Source organism: Protomyctophum parallelum (genome assembly GCF_964188405.1).
Source record: "Protomyctophum parallelum genome assembly, chromosome: 1".
In the NCBI taxonomy this organism is placed as follows: Eukaryota; Metazoa; Chordata; class Actinopteri; order Myctophiformes; family Myctophidae; genus Protomyctophum; species Protomyctophum parallelum.
The window spans coordinates 43116518-43136945 of NC_139697.1; the positions used below are offsets into that span (position 1 = coordinate 43116518).

The following is a 20428-nucleotide window of genomic DNA, read 5'->3' on the forward strand; positions in this document are numbered from 1 at the left end:
CTCCTGCTCTAGGCAATTGTTATATGGGATAGGATGAGGCTTGTTGAAATAGAAAAGGGGGCTTACAGCGCAACATGTTGTAAGCTGGTAGACAGCCTATTTTTTTGTGCATGACGCTTCCCACAGACGGCTGGATGACTTCCATGGGTTCGAAATGACTGAAATCGGCCGTGAACTGACTGACTGAGAACTTTAATCTTTAATTAAATCTTTAATCATATCGCGCCACCGAGTGGCGCGATACGAGCTTGTAGGTCTGCTATTTTTGAAAAATCGAAGAGCGACTGACATTTTTAGAATCTGATCTCAGGTCAGAATGGGTTCATCAGACCAGTGTGTGTCCGGCGGAAACCTCGTATGAATCTGATCTCAGGTCAGAATGGGTTAACACCTCTTTTGTCCGGGGGCGGGTGGGCCACTTTGCCTGTCCCCTTGTACACATGCAGATCAGGCTCAGTGGGGGGGGGGGAGGGGCGCCCCCATGACGATTATAAAAACATTTAGTCTCTGGCTGGGTTACAACAGTGTAAAAAGGTGTGTGATCTCTCTCTCTAGGCATCATGTGGCATCATGTGTCTCCACACAGAGAACGCAGAACAACAGAGCGTCAGTTCATATGAGGGCTGGATGTGGCACACACACACACGCACACACATGCAAAACACAAACATACCATTGTACTGTATATACTGTATTGTCGCTGTCGGGCAGAAACCTCTCATCTCCTCATTCTAACGTTTATTTATTTATGTTATTTATATATTGTTTTAACTACTGGTCTACTTGATACTACAGTACACACTACAGCGTCACGCAAAGGTCGCAGATCCAGTTTCTAGCTTGTCGATATGCTGCTTTTTAATTTGCATCCTGAAAAGAACAGTTCGTTGTCTAGAAACTGTTTGAGCCATATGAGGTTTCCGCCCGACAGAGACGATATGTGATGGTGTGTGATACGTCACACACACACACACACACATACACACACACACACACACACACACACACACACACACAGAGATGGTACAGGGGGGCTGTGTAGTCAGATGAGAAATAGAGCAGTGTTGTGTCTGCATCCGTAATCACACCATCTCTCCTCTCTCCTCATTTCCATTCTTTCTTTCTTTCTTTCTTTCTTTCTATGTATGTAGGTATGAATCTCCCTTTACTGTATGTTTTATGGTGGTTTGTGATCCTCCATCGCCGACATTGCAATGCATCACACTGAGATGTACACACACACACACACACACACACACACACCCTCACACACACACACACACACACACACACACACACACACACACACACACACACACACACACAGAGTGTGTAAGGGGACCACCCTCTTCTCATTTCCCCAGCCATTGCACAATAGGAAGTGGTGTGTTTATCTTCAATGGCAGCTGCATATTAATATGAGTTCAACAAACAAGGTGTGGGTCTGCACCATAAAAGACCTGCCCCCACACTGAAGCTACACTGAAAAATCCTCAAATCAGTGAAATATCTCCATGATTAGTTATTCTAGAGCAGAGGTTTTCAACCATTTTCATTTCAAGGCCCATTATTTAATATTTATTCAGCATTTGAGCCACGGACCATGCACCATTTAATGAAATGTATCCTCTCAGACCCACATTCAGAACTGTGCCAACAAGGACAACAAGATTCTACAAATTCCTTCTAAATCAGTAGTTCTCAAGCTTTTAAGGACCTCAAAAATGTTATGTATTTGGCTGCGGACCCCCATCTGATTATTTTTGCCAGGGACCAGGGAGAAGAGATTTGTCAAAAAATAGCAGATGTAACAACTTGCAGTACAAGCACAAAGTGACTGCAGGGATGAAGAGGTTAAAATAGTTGTGAACAAAGCTAGCTGGGGACCCCCTGTAACTCTCTCAGGGACCCCTGGGGGTCCCCAGACCCCACCCTGAGAACCACTGGTTATAAACCCCAACTGTTTCCTAGTTATAAATCTCTAAAACAGCTTTTTTTTTGGGGCGTTTGGTCCTCACAAGTATATTAATAAACACACACACGCACGCACACACATACACTCACTCACAGTGCCGCTCTCTCATCTCGTAGCTCCGCCTCCTCTAGCGAGCAGCAGCTGTCTCAGGGTTGTAGTAACGATGACGAGTACACGCAGAGCCTCCACAAACAGCTGAGACACAAATATGGGGCATTTCAGGTCAGGAAGTCAAATAAACCTTTTATGACTAATTCATGTAAAACTACTAGAACTCTAAGTGCTTCTCAAATGTTTTAATTTCAAAGACGCCGATTACTCAGAGTGTGTGTGTGTGTGTGTGGAGGGGGGGGGGGGGTCCCAGGGGTCCTCAGCGGTCCTCAGAAAAAGTACTTCATCCATTTATAAATTGGTTATTCAAATCTAGCAGCTTGTACGGTACTACATCTGCTACTTTTGAAAAGGTTTTTAAAAATATCAATTTATTTATATTTTCTATAGCCTATAAATTAATGTTCTCTTCTGGGTAGTCCCTGGCACAAAACAAAACCCATTCTGAGCTTGTACATCAAGCAAGCTGCACGCTTTGAGGTTGAGTGACTTTTCAATTGTGTACAGTTGCACTTTTCTTTCGGGGCAATCTGCTTAATTAATTGATTGAATATTAACAGGACAGCAGTACAGTTAAAAAAAAAAAAAGTCTGCTAAAAGGATGCCACAACACGTCCCAAGGGGCTTGTTTCCATTGGGGATTTTGCACTCAGTCTGTTATCATTGATTGGGTATACTTTATTAACAAATGTGTTAACAGTACAGGCAGTATAGTCACAAAGGTTATGCTAAAAGACCCAAGACGCAAAAGTCCCCAGGGGGCTTGTTTCTGTTGTGGTCCATGTACTCAATTCATCACCAGTAATGCATTTTGTTGACTTGTATTTTAAAGTCAGACATTCTTTTAGGGTATAGTTTTGAGTTTGGGTAGGGGGAGTCTTTTTGTAGGTCGTCACACATTTCTGCCAAGCTTCTGCCAAATGCTGTCCACATAAGTGGACATAATTGACTAGAGATCATTATGTCACCGTACAATGTGCGTGTGTGTGTGTGTGTGTGTGTGTGTGTGTGTGTGTGTGTGTGTGTGTGTGTGTGTGTGTGTGTGTGTGTGTGTGTGTGTGTGTGTGTGTGTGTGTGTGTGTGTGTGTGTGTGTGTGTGTGTGTGTGTGTGTGTGTGTATTAATTTTTTTCTGTCTGAATGCAGTTGTAATATTAGACGCAAGGGCAAGCTTGCAGGGGGATAATGCCATTTTGTGTGTGTGTGTGTGTGTGTGTGTGTGTGTCCATCTTAGAAACTGTTTACTGACATCCGCAAGGCACCCAGAGAATTTCTCTCTCTCTCTCTCTGTCACTGGTCTCATTGAATAAGCTGGTGCTTTGCCAAGATGGTCTATTGGTAAATATGCTGCACAATGACATGCTTAGATAAAGAGAGAGAGAGAGAGAGAGGTCAGTGAATGAATGAGTAAATACTATGGGAGCAAAGATGTTTTGGTCCAACAGTTGGAATAAAGGGCTGGATTGTTTGGAAGATGCCATGGCCCTTTCAGTTCCTAGACAGAGCCCTCTCCTCTCCCTGCTGTTTGGCTGAGTTCCTTCTCTGTTCATTTACCTCTGAGAGTTGTATACCCTCTACTATACTGTATATACATTCGAGAAGAGCACAGTTTGTCCGCGGTTCGTCCTAGACCACGATGTATGCGGAGCACGCGGACGTGCCGTTGACGCCTGTGCTTTGTGGCCGTGATACGTCACTGACATTGTGTTAGACTTTGTGTTTGTGTCGGCGTGTTTGAACGCGCACAAGGCTTTGTGCACAAGGTTCGGTCGGTCAAGTCATACACCACGGTGACGTATGCCGACTATGCGGCTGCGACAGATCACTGACTGCACCTCTGTGTTTTCAACCCAGCTTTTGCGCTGTCCTACTGGCCAATCACAGCCCTGTCCGTGATGCGATGGACCGATTGCGCGTGAGCACGGGAAAAAAAGGGAGGGAGGGAGGGAGGCAGAGAGTGGAGGGGAACATCTTCAGAGAGGAAATGGAGGAATTTGTCATCGTGGGGAGCCGCGCCATGCTGTGGTGCATGCTGACAAGAAAATGTGTTTTTTTTTTAGTGGTGCAACCACTCCAAGGAACAGCAATGTCCGTCCCTCCCTATGTCCCTCCCTATGTCCGTCCGTATGTCCCTATGTTTAGGGTACCAACAGGTGCAAAAGTGGCACTGTTGTGCTAGAAACAGAGAGAGAGAGAGAGTGTTGTCTGCTAATTCCCCCACACAGGAGTAACTCTGTCATTTCTCGACCGTTTTGGACGCGTTAGAGAGAGAGAGAGAGAGAGAGAACAGTGACAGACAGAGCGTGCAAGAGAGAGAGAGACAACAGTGACAGACAGAGCGTGCGAGAGAGAGAGAGACGGATGGAAAGAGAGAGAGGGGGAGGGGGAAGGGGAGGGGGGAAGGGGAAGTGAAGAGAATGTCAGGCAAGGAAAAATGAAAGTAGCAGAGAAGATGAGAGGCAAGCACAGCAGATGGGGAAATGGAAGGAGAAAAAAAGTTCTGTTGGTTCCCACAAATATAATGTAGCCACATTAAAGGTCTTTCCACACTGGGTGTGACGAATAGAGAATACGGAATGCACTGCATTATATGCACTGTATATATTACATATTCATAACTTCATAGCCTCATTCATACAGGTTGATGCTTTTATTCATGGTGAAAAATGTATCTGTCCTCCCGTTCCGCCTGGATGTTATGACACAGACAGTTTGACTAAATATATGTTTGAGTGAATTTATTCAGTTTAAGGACCTTTATTGTGAGATTTTGTCCTCATTTTGAGCACGTTTTCAAAATAGCACGAAAATAGTGAAAATATTTTCACCATTTGTCGTACAACAAAACACTTTATACTTGCATTTCTCTTGTTTACTCGCCCAATTTTTGCTTGTGTAACATTCCTTTTTTTTTTGGTTGAAGTGGTTGAACTGACATGGTTGCAGCTCTGGCACACAATTGTCATGCTAATGCCTCCTCATTGTCTCCACCAGGCCGAAGGCATGGGGAAAGAGTGTGTGTGTGTTTGTCTGTGTGTGTCCGTCCATCTGTCCGTCCGTCTGAGTACACTGTACAGCTAATCTCCGGCACCGTTAACCCGGTCGATGCCAAATTCTGCACACACACCCTAGATTCCAACGATGAACCTCTACCCCAAATGTTTACAGCACCACCAGGAGGCCGACTTTTGAAAAACATTTTTTTTGTATTACTCCTCGCAAATCGTTACACACTATCACTATCTCTATATGTGTTCAAGCCGGATCTGTCCTCTGGAGACCTGTGCTCCGAGGGGCAATTTATCTAGTTTTTTATGCTCCCCTTTTGACAAAAAAATAAATGAACTAGTAAGGCCCAGGCTACACATACTCAATCTTTAATAAAACGGATATTTTCGTACTCCGTTGTCGTATGGGCAGGGGCCCATACGACAAAGATATCTGTGTCCACACATATAACCCCAAATGATAATTTTTGACTCCAACAAGCATGCCATGCCGGTAGGTGGCGATAAGAAATATGTAACGCAATAGAAAAATGTTCTGAGCATGCGCGGTGAGCTGGTTTCCCAATAAATCCCCCCACGTAACCCGGTAGTACGTGCAGACATGGCTCCGTCTAGTGAGCAACTTTAGAACTCACCTTCTAATATAAACACAAACCCAATTTTGCCAGCTGCCTTGCTAGCCTAGTGGACTACTACGCACACTTGTAATATATGCTTTGCTTCGCTTCGCTGGTTCGCGCCCCACTGCCGCCACTGTTTTTACAACCGCAGACTTTTTAATAGTTTTTGGATGAATTAAGGTTGCATTAAAAAGACTGGATGTGTTGCTCCCCTGCTTGCATACATAACCGCAAGCAGGGGAGCAACGTATCCTTCACCAACCTTAATCCGAAAACTATTAAAAAGTCTGCGGTTGTAAAAAGCGGCGGCAGTGGGGCGCGAACCAGCGAAGCGAAGCAAAGCATATATTTCAAGTCTGCGTAGTAGTTCACTAGGCTAGCGAGGCAGCTGGCAGAATGGGGTTTGTGTTTATATTAGATGGTGAGGATCCACCCGCGCGGGTGGCGCTAGCTCCCACCGTGTTTGTTGTCGTTTCTATGGTAACCTCGCGTTCACCCCGGAAGTTGTTCGTTTTTCAATCCATGAACTGATGAGCATGCTCAGTGTTAAAAGCAACAACGAACATGCGCGACTAGGGAGGTGACGTCATCCTTCCTCAAAAACTCCGTTTCGCATGACTACACAGCTCCACCATCCGGATCTTTCGAAAATCTCCACTTATTTTATTATCCGTTGCCAAAAACCTCCGTTTGAGTGGCCGGAAACGCCGTTTGCGTCTGGCTGAAAGGCCCAAACGCACATAGAAATGTGCGTTTGAAAAAAACAGCCAGAGTCGTGTAGCCCACGCCTAAAAGTGCCCCTCGGGGCACAGGTCTCCACCAAGGCAGGTCAGGTTGTGGCCTCCTGGTGGCGCTAGAATAGGCCAATGTGAAAAGGGTGCCATTTCTTCTTATGCCTTGGATGGCAATTGGATGATTTGAGTAGGAAAGTCTGTGAAAGATTTCACGTAAATTGCACGCTGCGTTCATGATTTGAGGCTTTTTGTTCAAAACGTGCCAATCCAGCAAATCTTTAAAGCCAATGTTAGCCAATCAGGATGGAACTTGAAATATCGGACAGATCTGTCTTGAGCACATGACTATAGAGATACTGTGTAACGATTTGCGGGTTTTTGGACAAAATATGGAGGAGTAATATAAAAAAAAATTGTTTTACAAAAGTCAGCCTCCTGGTGGCGCTATAACATGCCGTCTGGAAAATTTGGGGCAGAGTTGCAAAACATAGTCTCTCCCCATGCCTTCGGCCTGGTGGAGACAACTAGTCCTTTCAGAGACATGGAACATTAGTAATTATTATGGTTAGGCCAGCGCCATCTGATATACATTACATTGTACAAATAAAACAGAAAGCAGACCCCCTTTTATATTGCAAAAAATGTCCCCCCCTGTTTTACAAGTCTTAAAAAGAGTTGAGGCCCCTGCTTTTGAGGCCCGATCCTGGCATAGGCCTATATATAATGAGGTTGATCGGAGGCAAAGTGTAAACATTAGACCCAGACACGATTTTTTTACATTTATTTTTTAAATAAGCCCTCCAGATTTGACTGTATATTGTATATTGTTGCTGTCAGGTACAGACGTAACGGACCACTTTACTTCTTACTTTTCAGGAAATGGAAAAAATAACCTGTATTCATGGATCCAATGTAGTTAGTTATTAAGTCACAAGCTCTTGTATATACTTTTTCATAGGCATTCTACCGCAGGTATCTTCTGCATATAGGGAGAGACATGGAACGCCAAAAACGGCAAACTTTCCCTTCAGCAGACCCACAATAAATGTGTGGTGGGTGGGGTGCTGGGAGGGGGGGGTTGACAGCCCAATCTGCTTATGCTTAAAGGGGTTCTGCCAGTTCTCATTCACATTTATACACTCTCAGAGTTACAAATGGATACACCGTCGATTTTACTTTGCGGTACGTTTGATTTTCCAAGAAGTCATCTCGAATTCCATTCATTTCAGTATGAAAACAATTTTTTTGGTTGAGTTGAGACAGGTAATCCAATCCAATTTCTCGCTGCCAACATATTGTTTTGCCAAAGTTATGTTATCGTTGCATTTCATGCATTTTAAAGTGCAGATTGATTTGAATTAGTCTAGCCAGAAACCATCCGGGGAGAAAAGATTGAATTTTCACAGATTGTTAAATTATGCCTAGTCAACACTGACTCCATTGTTCAGATGAGTTTAGTTGTTTTAATGACTAGAGACAAGGTAACGTACAAAACAAATAACAAATTAAAGCCAGCAACAATACTTCGAACATTATTTAATTGGTCCCCTTCTGAACGACTGAACCCCAAGAATGAATCAATTTATCTGCACGAAAGATTCACAAGTTTAATTAGTTTAATTAGTTTTTAACAAACATACGTATGACGACTAACATTTTGACACAGACATTTGACAGACATGGCAGAACTGAAAGCTCACAACGCATCTACCAGTATGTCCTCACAACGCATCTACCAGTATACATATACATGTCCTCTGATAATGAGAGGAGACGACGTTTGAAAATCAAGTTCACGCACGCATGCACACACACACACACACACACACACACACACACACACACACACACACACACACACACACACACACACACACACACACACACACACACACACACACACACACACACACACACACAGTGCTGAGAACTTGGCTCTGTTGTGACTAGTCGTTCTCTATCCTTGCCGTTGGATCACAAACTGGGATTTCCTGCTGTCACATCCTGCTTCGTCTGAGAGGTCTTACTGGCTCTCTGCCAAATCTCCCACCACCACCGCCTGCCTCCTCCTCTCTCTCCCCCTCTGTCCTTAGATTCCACATTTCCACTCTTACATTCCTTCCCAAGACGTGTCCCAAGTTCACTCTTTTCCCAGCGGTGTCCAAACCTTCCATCCTTAAGTGCCGAAGGAATGTCTAAAGGGGCCCTTTTCTCCTCCCCTGCTATATACTCTTCCAAAGTCCATAGTTCCAAATATTTCAGGCTCTCAGAGTCTCAGCAAGCGGATGGAAACGCGTGAACGCGCTATAACGCAAAATAAACACCCTCGTCGCACTGCTGGGGGCAGTGTACAGGGTTTGATGAGGTCAGATCAACATATGGAATGTCAGAACTGGTCAGTTCCATATATGGAGATCTAAGGGTGGCAGCGGGGGGCTTGTCTTGAGTGCAGGGTTTGGTTATGGCCCCAGGTAGGGAATTCTGCTTTTGCCGGCTGCCGGGGCGCGGCTTCACTAATGACTTTGGGGTGGGCCCGTCTAAAGTTTGAATGGACAGGTATCAGTCAAAAGGGAGACATCGAGGACATCGAAGGACGGGTGGGGAGGGATCAACATATGGAATGTCAGAACAGGTCAGCTCCATATATGGAGATCTAAAGGGTTTGAGGTTTGAGGTATGGCCGGCTCCATATATATGCAGATTTAGGCGATGATCCATGTATGGCTAGCCAATGGTTTGATGAGGTCAGTGTTGTGATCTTCATATATCAAGACGACCATATATGGAGCGTGTCACGAGGCGTGACGTACTGACGGCTATATATGGTGGCGTGACGTGTCACGAGGCGTGAGGGACTGACGGCCATATATATGGGGGCGTGGCCGAACAACTGGCGGAACAACTGACAGGTTTTTCAGGTTTTCATAGTAATCTGCGATCTACAGTCGCAATTATCATGTAGGCCTACTATACACTCCTACTGTATACTTCGCCGTGTCGCACAGAAAGTACAGAAGTACAACAAACATACCAGATCACTGGTTGTGGTCCCTGAACGCCTCAACATAACCTTTTATTTAAGTCACAACCTTGTGAAGAGTCACCAAAATGAATCGGCCTCTCAAGAGAAAATCACTGTGAACACATTTAAATGCTTTGTTTTTCCTTCTCTTCAGAAGCCTCTCTTTTATGTCTGTGGAGGATGACTCAGAACTCTCTCTCTCTCTCTCTCTCTCTCTCTCTCTCCAATTTACAAATTCAGGCATTTAGCAGATGCTTTTATCCTGGGCGGCAGCGTAATCAAATCGAGCATGAACTCTCGTCAAGAAACAATTTGCTTCAAAGAAACATCAAACCTAGCTTCTGTGGTCAAGAAGAAAAGCAAATTCTAAATCTCTCTCTCTCTCTCTCTCTCTCTCGCTCTCTCTCTGAGCAACCTGTCGTCTGATAGAACTGGAGGTTCTTTTTAATGCACCTCTGTTGTAAGAAACAGACTGCAGTAACGCAGTGTGAATGCAGAATGCAGTAGAGCAGTAGTGGCTCTCAGACAAGGTCAAGGAGCCCCAAAATGAAAAGCGTGAACTGAGCGTCAACTATAAGCTGAAATGCAGGTTATTTTGTATTGGAACAGTTTTAGACATACAAGGTTTCCACCAGACAGCGATGATAAGGTGCTAAATGAATGCCCAGCAATAGATAGAACAATAGATGTCATTATGACCCATGCCACGAGACTATATTCAGTCTGCTCACTGCTCTGACACTGTAGCAGACCTTATGCAGGCTCAGTGTGAAATCCTTGTACACTAAATCTCTTGGCTCTGTCATCTCTGTCTATCTTATCACTGCTATGCCAATGACACTCAAACTGTTTCCCCCCCCCATTTGCTTCTCAGGTGGAAAAGCGCACATCTCACAGTGGATGTCTTCTCACCACCTCAAGCTGAACCCAGACAAGACCGGGCTATACTCTTCTTACCAGGTAAGTTCCTGCATGGATCTAACTATATTTCCATATAGGACAATGCCCGGCGACAACGGTCCTGGATAACTTCAGCTCTTACTCAGGGGCCAGGGCACACATCGCAGTGGCCATCTGATCCTGTATAGGTTTACACTCGATAGCATTTGAAGGATCAGACCCCTTCCTCACCCTGGAAGTCAGCCTTACTACTGTAACTGACTCCTTACAGGCCTCCCGGCTTGTGCACTTAACCCATTCTGACCTGAGATCAGATTCTAAAAATGTATGTTTGAAAATGACAGTTTTCTGAAAAAGCTATGTTTCTATGTCAGTCGTTCTTCGATTTTTCAAAAATAGCAGACCTACAAGCTCTTAGCGCGCCACTCGGTGGCGCGCTAAGAGCTTGTAGATCTGCTATTTTTCAATAGCTAAAGCACAACATAGTGCTAACACCAAAATGCTTTAGCTATTTTTGAAAAACCGAAGAACGACTGACACAGAAACATAGCTTTTTCAGAAAACTGTCAGGATGTAGAAGACATTTTTTGAATCTGATCTCAGGTCAGAATGGGTTAAGCCCCTCTGAATAATCCAGAATTTCGTGGCACGCTTTGGTCTTCAACCAGCCAAAAAAAATTCAAGTCTCCCCCCTTCTTCTCCGCTATAGTCCGCTTCCTCCATTGGCTCTCCCACTCAGAGTACAAACACTGATGTTGACCTACAAACCAACCAACGTTATCGCACCCCCATTATCTCCCAAAGCCTGATCGAGACTCAGACCAGCTATAGCACAGGGAAGCTGTTCAGAACCTTCCCTAAAACATTCGGGACAACATGTCCCAGACCCAGTGTGTGCTCAGTGTACGGAGAATTCACATAATGTACATGGAGGTTTTTAACCCATTCTGACCTGAGATCAGATTCATACGAGGTTTCCACCGGACACACACTGGTCTGATTAACCCATTCTGACCTGAGATCAGATTCTAAAAAATGTCAGTCGTTTTTTTCAAAAATAGCAGACCTACAAGCTCGTATCGTGCCACTCGGTGGCGCGATATGAGCTTGTAGATCTGCTATTTTTCAATAGCTAAAGCATGACATGATGCCGACACCAAAACGGGTGCCCGGTCAGAATGGGTTAAATACGTGGCCTAAATACTAAATACTTGATCTCTGCTAATAAACACATTTCAATGATTTTACATTCGGACACTGACGTTATGTCTACACGATTTGTCACATATATTTCACGATGTCACCAATTTCACTGTGACACCGCCATGCTGGAGTGACCGAGTGTGAGTGAGCGAGTGTGAGTGACCGAGTGTGAGTGACCGAGTGTGAGTGAGCGGAGTGGACGAGATTTTGGGTATTGGGATTTGGCTCTAGGATCGACCTCATGCATTCTTTGATGCCGTAATGAGCTTGTTAGTGTAAGTCAGTTCAGATGAGATGTGTCTCTCTAGTGAGCCATGTAGCGAGTATTGATTCTGTACTGTGGAGGAAACTGAGAGGAGGTTATTTAACCCATTCTGAACGGGAACCCATTTTGGTGTCAGCATCATGTCGTGCTTTAGCTATTTAAAAATAGCAGATCTACAAGCTCATATCGCGCCACCGAGTGGCGCGATACGAGCTTGTAGGTCTGCTATTTTTGAAAAATCGAAGAACGACTGACATTTTTTTAGAATCTGATCTCGGGTCAGAATGGGTTCATCAGACCAGTGTGTGTCCGGCGGAAACCTCGTGTGAATCTGATCTCAGGTCAGAATGGGTTAAGGATGCATTCGGAGGTATTCATAGAGGACACACACGCGCGTGCGTGCGGCTGGCCAGCTGTTGGAGCCAGTGCCTAGCTTCTAGTCGATGAATGAACAGGAAAAGTAGTGGAGAGAGAGTGTGTGTCTGTCCCATGAGAGAGGCTGTTGTCCATGGTAACACAGCCGTGTGTGTGTGTCTGTGTGTGTCTGTGTGTGTGCATGCGTCGTGTCATGTGCGTGTGCGCACACGCTTGACTTTGCCCGTTTGTTGCACATTGGTCCTGACGTTTGCATGTGCTGCTCGCACGCCAGTAAACCGTCTTGTGGTTTCCCTGAATTTGGCTGGCAAACCGATCATTGAAAATACCCGTCTTCAGTTCTATAGCTAGTGATTTTTCCATTACTTTTTTCCTTTTTTTTTCCTTTTTTTTTAAAATATTCTTTTAATGTTTATTTTATAAGGTGAAATATTATATCCCTTACTTAAAGTACCATCTCAAGGTACTTTTTCTGCCGTTAATTTATTCTTCTACTTCACTACACAAATCTGAAGAGATTTGGAAACCAGACGAATCTGCCAGTGCCAAAAACAGAATATGTGTAGATGATATTAGTCTGGCCACGCCAGGCTAGGTTTTATAATGAGTTACAACACTTCTTATACCACTGACTAATGTAGTAGACTCCAAAGCGTCTGCGCTCAGACCAACTAGAGACAGACGCTGCTCCCAAAACCTCACATCCTATTGTGCTCTGGCGGTGGAGACGCCGCTTAGCCCCCGAGCTGTTTAACAACTAACTACCTGTCCTGTCCTATTGTCTGATGGTTTGGGGCGGCGTGGTGGAAGAGATTTATGGCACTAATACCACAATGTAAAAATGCTCCGTTTACAAGTAAAACTAAAAAAACTGTATTGAAAATGTTACACACCAAAGTACAGGGTGGCATTGGCTCAGGGGTTAGAGTGGCTGGATGGTAACCGCAAGTTCGAACCTGGGCTCCCCCAGAGTTAGTGTCGAAGGGCTGTATTTTGCGTGTCTTTAAGTACCAGGTCTTATTACTTAACTTAAGACCTGGAGGCGTGGTCAATGCTCTTTGGACACTCAGAATTGCCAAATGGCATTGATCACACCTCCAGGTTTTAAGTTAAGTAATAAGACCTGGTACTTAAGACACGCAAAATACAGCCCTTCGAAGTGTCCTTGAGCAAGACACTGAACCCCTAATTGCTCCTGATGTGCTGGTTGGTGCCTTGCATGGTTTCTGCCGCCATCGGTGTATGAATGTGCGTGTGAATGGGTGAATGTAATGCACAATCTATGTAAAGTGCCTTGGATAAAGGCGCTATATACAGTACAAGTAGTCTACTAAATTAAATGTGTCCAACTTTTAAGCCCCCAGAATTATAGTAGGCCTATAGGAAATATACAATCGTCTTCAACTGGCTAATGTGTGTTTTGTGTGTAATAATCAATATCTGCAAACTAAAGTAACATTATGTACTGTAGTTAAGTAGTAAACAGATGGAGTTAAAAGTGTGCTGCATTATTGCATACAGCCCAGCTCATTGCACATGCATGCTATTTCTGCTTGGTTTCAGATTGACTAACATGATGTTAGTCGGCCAGGCGTTTGCTGATTTGGTGTGGAACCCCAGTGGGGAACACCAGCCACTATAGTTTTAATCAGATCACAGTCACTGACACGAATATCGGTTGTTAAAGAATCTACGATCAGATGCGATAAGAATGGAATTAGGCTCTTAACAGTGAGCAGGGAAGACTGATTTTGTACGTTGGTGCGTGCCAGTGCTGCATGCCGGGAATTTGCCGATCTGCAAGCTCACAACGTGTCATAATGTGACACGTTGTGAGCTTGTAGATCGGCTATTTTCCGGGGCACGACACCGACGTGCGACAGATAATGAATGATCTTAGAATATATATGGAGAAAATAACTGCTGCATGGACGTTTTAAAACATTTTACGCTACAGTCCTGCGCGTATAATTCATTGATTATTAGTTGTGTCAAGGATACAACTAACGTTTGCGGTGAGAGTGTTGCTTGTATGTTCAATGCGGTCTGGCTCCCATGCCTATCTCGCACTCAAAATGGTGGCGAAAAGATTTCCGTTACACATGTATAGATCTTATCTTGAAAATGACGGCAGTTGCAACTTGTTCCTGTTCGCAGATGACTCAGCACTGCTGGTCCCGGAACAGGAACAAACTGCAGGTTGAAAAGATGCAATGGGTCTGGTCCACAAGAGTCGATACACCGCCAAGATACCCATGTACCTGTCTAAATAGTACTTCCACAATGTTAACGAAGTCCACACCCACAACACCAGAGGGAGTGCAACAATTAAGACATGAGAATCCCTTGACTCCTTCAAAACCGCTCTCAAGGGGCACCTACGGACGGCTGCAATTCGAAACTGGCCCCCGTAGAATAGGAACCCACCATCCATCGCCTTCCTCTTCCTGTGGGTGGGACGTCTGTACATCCAGTGCCACTGTGTCTGTTCGCCTCATTCCTGTGTGTTTATGAATAGAACGCACGTATACTGTGACAGCATTGATTTCCCCCTTGTCCATATATGAGGTAACGTATACACTTGGCGCAGTAACTCTATCACTCGCATAATGGCACACCCAGGTTTGTGTGTGTGTGTGTGTGTGTGTGTGTGCATAATGGCACACCCAGGTTGGTGTGGGTGTGTGTGTGTGTGTGTGTGTGTGTGTGTGTGTGTGTGTGTGTGCATAATGGCACTTGGCAACGGGCGCTCGGCGAGGAGCAGACTTCTCCTCTGGCAGTTGGTAGCGGAGGCCCTGTCGCCCTGGGTTACGGGGTTGCTAGGTGATGCATGGTGGGGAACCCTGGATACCAGACGGATGTACCCCCCCCCCCCCCCCTTCTTTCTCTCTCTCTGTCTGTCTGTCTGTCTCTCTCTCTCTCTGTCTGTCTGTCTCTCTCTCTCTGTGTCTGTCTGTCTCTCTCCCAATGCCTCCCTCTCTGTCTCTCTCTCTGTCTCTCTGTCTGTCTGTCTCTCTCCCTCTGCCTCTCTGTCTCTGTCTCTGTCTCTCTCTCTCTCTCTCTCTCTCTCTCTCTGTCTGTCTGTCTGTCTGTCTGTCTGTCTGTCTGTCTGTCTGTCTGTCTGTCTGTCTGTCTGTCTGTCTGTCTGTCTGTCTGTCTGTCTGTCTGTCTGTCTGTCTGTCTGTCTGTCTGTCTGTCTGTCTGTCTGTCTGTCTGTCTGTCTGTCTGTCTGTCTGTCTGTCTGTCTGTCTGTCTGTCTGTCTGTCTGTCTGTCTGTCTGTCTGTCTGTCTCTCTCTCTCCCTCCCTCTGCCTCTCTGCCTCTCTCTCTCTCTGTCTGTCTGTCTGTCTGTCTGTCTGTCTGTCTGTCTGTCTGTCTGTCTGTCTGTCTGTCTGTCTGTCTGTCTGTCTGTCTGTCTGTCTGTCTGTCTGTCTGTCTGTCTGTCTGTCTGTCTGTCTGTCTGTCTGTCTGTCTCTCTCTCTCCCTCCCTCTGCCTCTCTGCCTCTCTCTCTCTCTGTCTGTCTGTCGGTCTCTCTCCCAATGCCTCCCAGTGGCGTAATTAGATCAAAAGCTAGGGTGTTGCGGGGGCGAACGGTCATTTTTTCGGGTTTTTATCGGGTTTTTTCTTACTTTTTTGCGGTTTCTTGCGGGTCTAAAGGCTAAATTGTAACGTGTCAATGTGCGCAAAGGGCTTGAGACAACATAAGCCTTTTCAAAATATGGATGTTTATTTAAGCACGCAAAAAGGAAAAGGGCACTCCTGACTAGGGATGGGTATCGTTAGGATTTTTCCGAGTCCGGTACCGATTCCGGTTCTGCTTATCGATTCCGGTTCTTAACGGTTCCCTATTTCGGTTCCAAAATGATATAAAAGAGGTCAAATGTTTAACAAAAAAGCTCAATGTCAATTTAAGACATGTAATGAATAAATAGTGTGACATCCTCTTCCTCCTCATTCAGTTGAGCCATTTGTGGATAATATAGTAAAAAAATTAATGGTATAAACTTAAGGTCAATTGTTTTTCACAAAGCTTTTATTACAAAGACTTTGCTTTAAGACAGATGAATAGAGTAGACCAACATCCTTTCCTTTAACAGTTGAGCCATTTGTGGATACTACAGTTACCTCTTACTACTACTGACAATGACAACAAATATGCCTGAGAGACTACACAACATAAACATCACTGCAACACATCACTGCAACACAAAGTCAGAAATCTAGAAAAAAATATCATGTGGTGCACAGTCTGCATGGCATGTCAGAGCAGAGTGTATACTGTAAACTAAAGACATGTATAATGAATAGTATATCATCTTCTCCTTTATTGAGCCATTTGTGGATAATATAGTGATTATTTTAAATGTATCTATATAATATCGATTCTGTATTTACCCAGGGCAATAGTGTTACTAACGGTTTTGGAACGGTTTTGGACACAGGCTACTTCTCTTATTACCAATAACAAATAAAAGCATGTCTGAGATCTGAGAGCAACACACACTTTTGACTGTGTAAATTAGCATCGCTAATGAAGGGGAAGGGGCAGCGTGTCAATGGGGGATCATTGAAAACAAAGGCGGCTTGGTTTGCTACTGTACTAACAGAAATGTGCATGCACACGGGCTGCCCAAAGTAGGCTATCTTTTGTTGTTTTTTCGCCACCTCTCGAAGTTAGACTGGGTATCTGACCCTACGCCGTGATCACACACACACACACACACACACACACGGGTGCGCACTCGAAGTGAGTGCACCGACGCTTTCTCTCCTTGTCTCATGTTGATTCAATGCTGCGCAGTGAAGACTCAGACAAGGCGCAAGATTCCTGTCCCCTCTTAAAAGTTTCCTCCCATAAACTTTACTTGAAAATTACGTTTAAGAAACTTTAATAATGATGTCGCCTCAGTGCCAGGCACAGCGCGTCTCTCTGTCTCTACTCCTCAACAACTAACTTCATGCAGAGAGATGGCTCCGCCTCTGCAAGCCACAAGCCCACAACTCGTCGCTGATGCAACGCGGTGTAGGCTTGTAGATCAGCTCTGTTCCCTGCGCATCTATTAAGGGAAGAAATAAATAAATAGCGTGTGACCGCGTGTCTGTGGGAACCGATAGAGAGAACCGAAATTGAATTATTGTAATGGGTACCCGGTACCCAGGCACGTTCGGTTCGGTACATACTTGGTACCGAGATTCGGGACCCACCCCTACTCCTGACCAAAAAAAAAAAAAAAAAAAAAAAAGCATCATTGACTTTTTTTTTTTTTTATGAAATCGCTAGGGTGTTGCCATGGCAACACCCTAGAGGCCCAAATGACGCCCCTGATGCCTCCCTCTCTCTCTCTCTCTCTCTCTCTCTCTCTCTCTCTCTCTCCCTCTGTCTCTCTGTCTCCCCCCCTATAAGCTATGGATTTATGCCATCAGTGGATTTTAAAGTAACACACTTGAGGTCGTTGAGGTCACAGCCCTTCTCCCTTCTCTTATGCGTCTCCATTCCAGGGACGTAGAATCAAGACCTACCAGTCAGCACATATATAGGATATTAAGACATTCTGACCTGAGATCAGATTCATACGAGGTTTCCACTGGACACACACTGGTCTGATTAACCCATTCTGACCTGAGATCAGATTCTAAAAATGTCAGTCGTTCTTCGGTTTTTCAAAAAATAGCAGACCTACAAGCTCGTATCGCGCCACTCGGTGGCGCGATATGAGCTTGTAGATCTGCTATTTTTCAATAGCTAAAGCACAACATGATGCTGACACCAAAATGGGTGCCCGTTCAGAATGGGTTAAGACATGGATATGGTCAGTGGCAGTGCTGTTGTGTGTGTGTGTGTGTGTGTGTGTGTGTGTGTGTGTGTGTGTGTGTGTGCAATAGGGTTTTAAGTTGTTAACGTGTCATGGCGAGATCCATTTGGTTGTCATTTGGCTCTACATAAATACAAATCGATGGATTGATTGATTTGATTGTATAACATGGTTCATGTGAGGTCGGGAACGCTAAGAACGCTATAAGCACAACATGAACCCAACTCCTATCTAAACAGGTGTTCACTCACCCAGACAGACACAATTGACTTGACACTGTCATGGAACTTTTTAAGCGACAAGGTGAAATAAAGTCAGGTCTGAGAGCTGTTTGGCCTCATGAGTGGTTTTTTATTAAAACAGAAGATTTAAGTCGACTGATGAGAACGCAAGTACCTCTTAAGGAGACAGTTGCGAATAACATGAAGCAGGAAAAGCAAGTACAGTCATATATATAGATTGGACAGAACAAGAGGAGAGGTGTGTCTTGATAAAGTGGTAAATCTCCCGACTGTATGCCAGGAGCAACCAGCTTGTAGCAGAGAGATAGACGTGGCCTTCGACTGTGGCAATTAGTAAGAAAAGGAGTGAAACATGAACACCGGAGCCTGATACGTAGGTACAGAAACCCAGATGCATGTTCACTGCCTCCCCTGCGAATCCTTACGCTCAATCGAGCACACACGTCCTGCAGATAAAAAGTTACAAGGTCTAAACATTCCAGTGAAATTAAAGTCATTATTTTTCCCTGACAACATGTAATTCGTGACTTGAGCATTTGTGTTTTTGGTTTCAAAATTGCAAGAATATAAGTCATTTTGTTTGGGTTGAACTACCACTTTAACCCACTGAAGACAGACAGACAGACAGACACTTTCTGTGGCAGGCGAGCGTGCAATAATAATTGTGACAGGCCACCCCGAAGAGGCTCGTCGATGACACGAAACGGCACGTCAATGTGTGGGCATTTAGATCCACACCCTCCTTCCGTTTGTAGCGGCACGTGAGCGTGTGTGTGTGTGTGTGTGTGTGAGTGTGCGTGTGTGTGTGTTATCTACGACAGACTGGCTGCATTCCCACCTGAACGATGTCACCACAATGAACTGTCACTCACATTGAGCACATAGCAGGCTTTGTTTTGATCTCCTACCCCTGAAAAATGCACAATGACAACAGTTATAGTCCAACGTGACGTATGTTTCACAACGCTTCATTATCAGTGTAAACCTTTCCGGCCGTAGGGCGGCTCCACGCGTCCAATCGACGCGTTCATAGGACGTGTGTGTGAACACGTCCTAGCGCATCCTCAATGATATCAGGCGAGAGAAGAATATTCTGAATGTTTTACTTTTATTTTATTTTTGAGTGGCATCTGTCGCTTTGCTATGCCTTCAGCTTACCGTTCGATTAACCCATTCTGAACGGGCACCCATTTTGGTGTCGGCATCACGTCGTGCTTTAGCTATTTAAAAATAGCAGATCTACAAGCTCATATCGCGCCACCGAGTGGCGCGATACGAGCTTGTAGGTCTGCTATTTTTGAAAAAATCAAAGAACAACTGACATTTTTAGAATCTGATCTCAGGTCAGAATGGGTTAATCAGACCAGCGTGTGTCCAGTGGAAACCTCGTATGAATCTGATCTCAGGTCAGAATGGGTTAACTGTTAGCGCGGCAGAAAGAACGCCCCGTCTCTCCTAATCCAGGGCGCTCTCCGCGGTCTTGATCTGATGGATATACTACACGCGCTTCATTTCTGACTTCAAACATGCCTCTCGTTCAAAACATGAATGCTTTGGAGCTTCTAGTGATATAATAGACTCGAGACCAAGGTAACCGCATTGTTCTGTACAGCCTACAATGTTCAACGTCAGATTATTAACTCCCCCTTGTGCCATTATCATCTGCCAGTAAACACAACACAGATTAGCACATGGCTAACTTGTTCGCCGTGCCAGCCAGGGAGGAGGAGGAGGAGGCATGACAACTGTTTGAAAGTATTGTACAGTCACTACAGTGACAACTATTGGAACTTTATTGGAAACAAACAACACCGCGTGGTCCACCCAGCTCGACCCCTCTGCCCCCATTCACTTGACATCTCGGGCCCTTTCCCACCGGTCGGTTCCCAATGGGAACCGGTTCAGTTCTTTGTGGTTCTTTGGTTTGGTTTGGTTTGGTTTGGTTCTTACTCCATGAGCCAGAGCTCCAAACGTTAATTAGGAAATGAGTGGGCAAAACCATATCTATATGGAGTACTTACACGAAGACGAATGATTTATTTTTCAATATGTAAATGAAGAATTATGTATAGGAAGTAGGAACATATGCAAAATAATCACAAATGTGAAAAAAGCTACTACTGTGGAAGGGTTACCATGTATTAATTGACCTGTATTGTATC

At 44.8% G+C, this 20428-nt stretch overlaps 1 protein-coding gene across 4 annotated transcripts in view; it reads left to right on the forward strand.

Moving 5' to 3' along the window:
• pag1 (phosphoprotein membrane anchor with glycosphingolipid microdomains 1) overlaps positions 1-20428 on the forward strand; it is a 97919-nt gene that overhangs the window by 15362 nt on the left and 62129 nt on the right. For all 4 annotated transcript variants that reach the window (XM_083789779.1, XM_083789782.1, XM_083789780.1 and 1 more), the window contains exon 2: positions 10343-10428. The gene's annotated coding sequence lies outside the window, so the exon portion shown is untranslated. The remainder of the gene's footprint in view (positions 1-10342; positions 10429-20428) is intronic.